At 41.9% G+C, this 8,246-nt stretch overlaps 1 non-coding gene across 1 annotated transcript; it reads right to left on the bottom strand.

Moving 5' to 3' along the window:
* Positions 1 to 6,446: 6,446 nt before the first annotated feature.
* On the bottom strand, positions 6,447 to 6,538 carry trnar-ucu. The gene is given in 2 exon segments: positions 6,447 to 6,482; positions 6,502 to 6,538. It is a non-coding gene; the product is annotated as a tRNA-Arg (tRNA).
* Positions 6,539 to 8,246: the final 1,708 nt, after the last annotated feature.

The following is an 8,246-nucleotide window of genomic DNA, read 5'->3' as shown; positions in this document are numbered from 1 at the left end:
CCGTATTTCTTAAGCATGGCTTCAATATAGTTCTTCTGATGTAGAAAGACACAGTTCTTCTCTTTGCTTTGGACCACAGAGATGCCCAGGATGTAGGACAACTCACCCATGTCTTTCATCTTGTAGCGCTTCTTGAGCGCTGCTTTCAGCTCGTTCATGCTTTCAGTCGACTCTGTTATCAGAATGAGATCATCCACGTAAACTGCAAGTATCACAAGCTCTTGTCTTGATCTTACAAACACACAGGGATCTGATGTGCTCTGTTTAAAACCAAGTTCCATCATAAACTCTGTGAAGGCTCTACTCCAGCAACGAGGAGATTGCTTCAGTCCATAGATTGATTTTTTTAGTTTGCACACCAGGTTTTCCTGTCCTGGTTGGATGTATCCTTCTGGTTGCTCCATATAGATTTCTTCTTCCAAGTGTCCATTTAGAAATGCAGTTACAACATCCATCTGATGTACATGCAGATTGTTTTGATTTGCAAACGCTAGTAGTGCACGAATGGAGCTGAAACGCACCACTGGTGAAAATGTCTCATCATAGTCAGCACCATACAACTGTGAGTAGCCTTTGGCAACAAGTCTGCACTTGTATCTCTCCACTTGTCCATCACTATGATGCTTGACTTTGAACACCCACCTTGAACCTACAGCTTTTCTATCTTTTGGTAAATCCACTAGATCCCATATCTCATTTTCAAGCAGCGACTCATATTCCAGATCAGCTGCTTCCTGCCATTCCTTTGCATTAGGACTCTTCAGAGCTTCTTTCATTGTGAGTGGCTCTGTCACACAACACATATTTGCATGATGATCAACAACGACTGTTTCAGCAAACTCGTCATATCCAAATCGCTTTGGAGCCTTTCTTAATCTGTCGCTTCTTCTGACTGTGTCGTCAGCAGTGACTTCATGTGTTACATTCTCATTTGTGTCCACAGTTACCTCATTCTCAAGACGAGACTCTTCTGCTTTCTGTTTCCAGTCAAAGTTCGTTTCATTGAAAACAACATCCCGGCGGATTAAAATCCTCCTTTTCTCTTCATCATATAGGCGATAACCCTTAGTGTTGCTTGCATAGCCTAAAAAACGTAGCTTCATAGCCTTTTTGTCCAGTTTCTGTCTCTTCTCACCTGGAATATGTGCATAAGCAATGCATCCAAAAACCCTCATGTGACTCATGTCAGGTTTTTTTTCACACCATCTCTCATAGGGTGTCTCTTGCTTCAGTACAGATGTAGGCAGTCTGTTCTGAATGTAAGCTGCTGTGGCTACAGCTTCTGCCCAGTACATTTTTGGCAACTTAGCATGTGACAGCATACTTCTAGCTGCTTCAACTAATGTCCTGTTTTTTCTCTCTGCAACACCATTTTGCTGTGGTGAGTGAGGTACAGTCACTTCATGTTGGATGCCTTGACCTTTCAAATATTCTTGAAACTCTCTTGATGTGTACTCACCCCCATTGTCTGTTCTGAGTCTTTTAACAGCTTGTCCACACTCATTTGTGAATGTTCTTTCAAATTCTTTGAATTTGGTTAACACCTCGTTCTTGTGTTTCAGGAAGTACACTTTGCAGCATCTAGAGAAATCATCAATAAAAGTCACAAAATATTTTGCTCCACCAATAGATTCAGTCTGCATGGGACCACAGACGTCACTATGAATCAGCTGCATTCTGTGTTTGGAACGAATTCCTCCAATCGACTTGTATGGCTGTTTAGACAGTTTACCTTCCACACATGCCTCACAGAAAGAAACATCTGTTTCTGTGGAGAAGTCCACTCCGTTTACCAGATCTTTCAGTTCTTTAAGCTTGGTAGTGTGACCCAACCGCTGGTGCCATAAGCTGGTTGCTAGTGATGCACTATGACAAACAGATAAGTCCTTCTTTACATTCAGCTGATAAAGTCCATCAGCTCTTTGTGTTCCCATTCCTTGAAGGGTTCCATTTCTTCCACGTATGTAACAGTGAGACTTTCTGAACTGCACTGTGTTGCCTTTCTTGATAGCTGCTCCCACTGAAAATAAATTCCCTGACAGCTTTGGAACATACAACACATCATACATTGTGGCATTTTTGACATCACTTGTTTTGAAAGTCATGTTCAACTTTACGTTTCCCATTCCTAGGGCATCAACCACCCTGCCATCACCGAGCTTCACAGACTGTGCTTCCGTGAACTCGAATTTTGAAGAATGTTGTTATCACATGTCATGTGCTTTGATGCTCCTGAATCTATCAACCATTCAACCTGTTGTGGTGTGTCAGTTGGATTTGTCTCTTTGCTGACAAAGGCACTTCCACCTTCTGCATCTTCACACATCATGCTTTTAGCCTTATGAGTTTTATTTTTTGCTTTATACTTCAAACTTGGACAGTCACGTTTAATGTGACCTTCTTTTCCACATTTATAACACCGCCACGTGGTTGGTCTTTCTGCTCCTACTGTCCTGGAGTTGTCTGGGACAGTTCCCCAACACTGAGATGACATCGCTGATGAACCACCTGAAGTAGCACCACTGTAACCTTCATGTGCATTAACCCGCTTTTGCTCTTCATTTATTAAAGCTTGTTGAACAAACTGCAGCGTCAGATTGTCCATCTTAGTTTCTAATGCAGTGACAATGGTAGCATAACTAGGTGGCAAACTACCCAAAAGTGTTACGATCTGAACTTCTTCTTTAATATCAGCTCCTATAGCTGACAGCTGATCAGTCAGTTCCTTCATTTGCTTCAGATGCTCAGTTAACTGACATCCTTCCTTCATTTCACATCGAAAATATTTTTTCTTAAGGAACAGTTTATTTGCCAATGTATCTCTCTCAAAATGGCTTTTAAGCGTAGTCCACGCTTCTTTGGGAGTCTGGCAGCTTGTTACCAGGTACAGCTGGGGTGTACTCACGTTCAGCACCAACATGGAGAATGCTTTCTCTCTCCGTTTGCTGAACTCCGCTTGTGCTTGTGCGTTAGCATCCGCGGCTAGCGTCTCCGTCTCCGTTAGCATGCCCCACAGACCTTTAGCCTTCAACAAGTGCTCCATCTGAAACTTCCATGTTGCCCAATTTTCCGGTCCGCTCAGCTTGTCTATAAACAGCTTATCTTCCATTGTGAAAATTCACAACGCTGTTTAGTCCACAAAATACAGCGAAAACAGCCTTTTAGCGTCCTACTGGGCCCATAACCTGATGAATTTCAACACAGGTCTCACCGTTCACTTTATTTCTTCTTCATTAAAACAGAACAACAACGTTACAACTCACACTGCCCCTATTGGTGAAATTACAGTATTTCAACACAGATCACCATTTAAAAATCAACACAACCTCAGACGGTCAAGAAAAGTTTTTCTCCGAGTTTCACTTGACGATTTCTTCCAGATTGTCTCTTGTGCTAAGGACTTGTTCCGTCCTAACGAAAACTAAAGACTCCCAGTCAGAGAACAAAGACCAACATCCGAGTTTCATGATGGAAAATGTGAGATCTGAACCCTTTGAAAGTCTCTGCTGTTTTCTCTGTGTTTGTGAGTTGACTGAGACATGAACAGTGTCCACCCCGGTGCTCACAGCATCCACAAAACCCACTGATCAGGAAATGAGATTTATTTATTTCTATGATTATTAAATGAGTGGAAACACACAGACAGGACGCATGAGCCAGTGATAGAAAGTCGGAGCAGACATTTGAATGAAATGATGGAAAGTGAAGTGAACCACGTCCATTTGTGTGTCATGAAAATAGAGTTAAATATACATCAAACAGGAAATAACAGCAACATCATCTTTAAAATCACTGAAATAAAGTGAACTAGAAGGAGAAAGTGACTTTTTGTGCAGGAAGCTGTGAATTGAAACGTCCACTGATGTGGTCCAAACACTGGAAAGTCTGGTTGGAACTTCATGTTGTTGTTGTGTGTCGTTGCAGTGTGACGACACCATCGAGCAGAGAGGAAGGAGAATCTCTGCACGTCGCTCAGAGAGTGAGAGGAAGCTCGGAGCCTCCACAAAGTGTCCATGCTGCAGGGACGACCAGGTGAGACACTGGACTTTTATATTTTAGATGAAAAGTGTGTGATTGTCCGTTGTTTATCAGCCTGGTGTAAAATCAAAGAAATGTTGAAGTCGTGTGTTTCCATTTCCTACCAAAGCTCCACCAGGCTGCTGCTGTCCAGCGTCCCAGGAAGAGGAAGAGGACCTCAGAGGCTCCTGCTAAACAGCCAGAGGAGGACGTGGTGTCCTCTCCTCAGACCTCCACCTCAGCTCTGCTGACTCTGGTCCCGAGGCCTCAGTCCACCATCCCACACGCCCACCTGCCGGTTGTCTCCAAAGTGGCCCCCGGCCTCCGACCCTCCACTGCTCCACTGCAGCACGACGTCCCTCTGAGGATCCACAGCTGCTCAGTGGGAGAGTACCAGCAGATCTACCAGCGAGTGGTGGATGAGCTGCTGAAGTCTGTTCCCGACTCTTTGAATCACATCATGTCCACAATTTTCCACATGTGAGATTTTGGATCAATAAGATTTGGTTTGTGTTTCTTCTGCTCCTCACAGGTACAAGAGCGGTCGACCTCGTCCCCACAGTTTGGAGCTGGGTCGTCGCATCAAGCAGAAGCTGTGGGAGACGCTGAATCGTCCCCAGATGGAGACGTCAGCCGGTGAGGACGGACGTTTGGACGTGGTGGTGTCATACGAGGTTGGTGTCTGTCCTCCACTTTATGACGTGGATGTTTCAGGAGAACCAGAGCCTCAGAATCCAGAAAGAAAAAGAACAAAGAAGCAAAAGTAAAGAGACTTTACTCTCTGCTTCCTGGAACATCCACCTACACCACCTCCTCCACCGTCAGCCTCTGCCTTCAACATCCTACAGCACCACCTTCATCCTCCACCTCTACCTCCACTCTTGTTCTGCTGCCTTTAACATCCTACAGCACCATCTTCATCCTTCAGCCTCCCTATGCTGTATTTAACATCATGCAGCACCACCTTCAGCATCCACCTTCACTCTGCTGCTTTTACCATCATGCAGCACCACCCTCATCCTCCAAATCCAGCCTCACTCAGCTGCTTTTAACATCTGGCAGCACCACCTTCAGCATTTACCTTCTCTCTGCTGCTTTTAACATCATGCAGCACCACCTTCACCCTCCCTCTGCTGCCTTTAACATCTGGCAGCACCACCTTCATCCTTCACCCTCCCTCCGCTGCCTTCAACATCATGCAGCACCACCTTCGTCCTCCACCTACATCCACTATCTACAGTCTCTAACATCCACTCAGATATCATCTACCTTCAACCTTTGTCTGTCAGCTTCTACCAGCTCTCTTCAGTCGCTGCCTCCACCCACAGATTCCAGCAGTCACCTGTTCAAAGTATTTTCTGCAGCTTTTCCCGTCTGATCATTTCAACCTGTGTTTATTGTTCAATGAACCAAATGTTCTTTGTTTCTCAGGTGTTTCCATGTTCTGGATGAACAAGAAGAAGTTATTTTAGATCACATTAAACTTACCATAGTTGTGTTTCCTCCTCTCTGTCTCTGTGTCTCTGGACCTTTCTACAGGGATCCTCAGCTTCAGAGCTGTATTGTACTGAGTGCAGCTGTGGACCAACCAACCTGCTCAGTGTTTTGTCTGCTGCTGGTCTTTGAGATCTGAACCTTATGATGTCAAGTGTCTGAACACAACTGCACTGAACTGAAAATGTAATAAACTGTAAACTGTTAATTATTTTGTGTCATATATGTCAATGAAATATCTGAAATTGTTCTAAATTTAAAATATTATTATATTATAACATTTCCTTTGAACAACACATGATATATTGACTCTGGAGTGTGATGTAACCCAGAAATAACAGCAGAATATGATGTGTTGGAGAAAAATAGATTCACACAAATATCTACTCTTTCATTCATCACCTGTTACCTCAAATTAATTGATCTTTTTTTTTACAATAAAATGTAAATACTGAAACATAACTATATATTAATGGGACTAATGTGATTGGTAAAATAAAATATTAATATTTCATTTCAATCAACAGTAGAAATGGAAACATGTACATTACAGTTACAGTGTGACCTCGTGGTTATGATGAGCTCAGTGTTAAAGAGTCTTTGACAAACATGATATTTGTTATTTCCTAAACTAAAAAGATAAAATAATGTGTTTTTCTGAAAAGATTTCAAACAGACAGTGAGTTTTCCTGCCCACAGGAAGCTCATTCTACACTTTGATGAACAAAGCCTTTAATCGTCATATGTCACCTTTACATGTTACAATGAAATTGGTCCTCTGCATTTAACCCGTCCCCCTGGGGGGAGCAGTGGGTGCTAGTGTGGAGTGTCTTGCTCCACAAGACCCACCTGATTTCTGTGACAGGGTTTGAACCCCAAACCTTCTGCATCTAAGGTCAACAATCTACCCATTGAGCCACCAGGCCGCAAAATATTGACTCTGGTGGGACTCGAACCCACAACCTTTGAATATCACCTCAACTGTTTGACTAGAAGTCCAATGCGCTATCCATTGCGCCACAGAGCCTCACTAATCACAGCTCAATTTAACCAAACAGCTGTATTGTTAATATGAAACCTTTCTCTTTGTTTTACTACCCTGAACAGTAAGTACACATTTTTCAAATGTCAGTAAGTAGCAGTACTTAGTATCTTAGTAAAGTATCACTCTGTGACATAAAGTAGAAATGGGAAGGTCAAATCAAATTCACATTCCCCTATTTATAAATGCAATGTCAAAGTCCAGCACATTTAATATAATTATATAAGTATTGTTGTGTTTGAAATCACATTAGCTATAACAAATGTGGAGATATTGACCATTGGTATATCCTGCAGAGACCAAGAAAAAGATGGTTGAACTTGTTTAATAATCTCAGCAAATTCCTGTTGACTGTGATTGAATCCAGTGCTAACACATGTTCTCTTCAACAGATATTTAACTAACTTACTAAATAAAAACATGAAATCTACTTCTGTTTAACTGAAGAATAATTCACAGCAACTGTCTTACACTCAGACAATAAATGTAATTTATATAAACGCATAAGTGAATTGCCTTTAGCCTGAGTTGTGAGCTGACACTTATTGTTGAGTCAGTCAGTTCTGCTTATTAAAGCTGAATGAAACATTTAATGAGAAAAATAAATAAGCATCTGTGTCTCCAACTACCGATGGCCAAAGCTCACCTCATCACTTCACAGCAAAAGGGTGAGAGATGAAAGAAAGAGATTGCATGTGGGTTTGAATGGAGATTGCAATCTAATAAACTATTTATCATGCAGCCATTGAAAGAGGTGTGTATCCATAGTAGTGTGTGCACTATAGTGTCTAAATACTGCCAATTTCTAAAGATAAAATCATTACTGATAAAAATAAGCTGCTGTCAGGCAGCATTTTATCAGTAAGTTCACAAATCTAAGTGTGCCTCTAAACAACAGCCATATTAACACTGAAATCATTTTGAATTGGTGTCAACATTGCTCCAAGTGATGTTTGACTTTAAAAGTTGTTTATTTGAAAGATTTTCTTAACATCGTGTCAGTTCTTTCAACAACTGCTCAGAATACACTACATGAAAAGAGACACATCAGGTTATCACCAAGCAATTATTTCAAATCAGGGCTTTCCTGTATCGATGAGCGCTTCGTCAGAGACACAAATGACTTGCTCTTTGCACAGTTTTCAACATCGTGGAAGTTCACACATACACTGCCACATGTGGGTAGAAGGTGCACCTGTGTTTGAGGAAGATGATGATCAAACAGTGTGTGATTTCGTGTCCAAATACATCACAGCAGAGCTCCCTGATCCACATACACAGTCTGAAGACTATAGGAAAGTCACAGAAGTGCAAATGCATCGCAAAGACCACTCTAAGAGTTGTTTCACAAGTCTCAGCTCAGGTTGCAGATACCACCTTCCTTAGTTTGTTGCAGCTCCTGGATAGATGCAAGTTAACACTCAGTGGGTTTGTAAAATGTCTCAATGTGATCAATGAGTCCAGTACAGTGATACAAAAGACTGCTGGGTAAATGGCGACAACCCTCATCAATACTTGATGCATTGATGTGAGCTTGATTCTAAATGTCTATTCTTGTGTGGTGTATCTATCTTTGTATATCATGAAAAAGGAGTCTGGTCTATCAGAGTACCTGAAAACGGTCATTCAAAGCGCAAATATGGACGACATCAGTGAATGTAGTGAAATCATGAAGGGATACACAACAGAAGTA

This window comes from Anabas testudineus, chromosome 4, assembly GCF_900324465.2.
Source record: "Anabas testudineus chromosome 4, fAnaTes1.2, whole genome shotgun sequence".
Lineage (NCBI taxonomy): Eukaryota > Metazoa > Chordata > Actinopteri > Anabantiformes > Anabantidae > Anabas > Anabas testudineus.
Note: the sequence above shows the minus strand (reverse complement) of the source record. Positions and strands in the feature narration are given on the sequence as shown.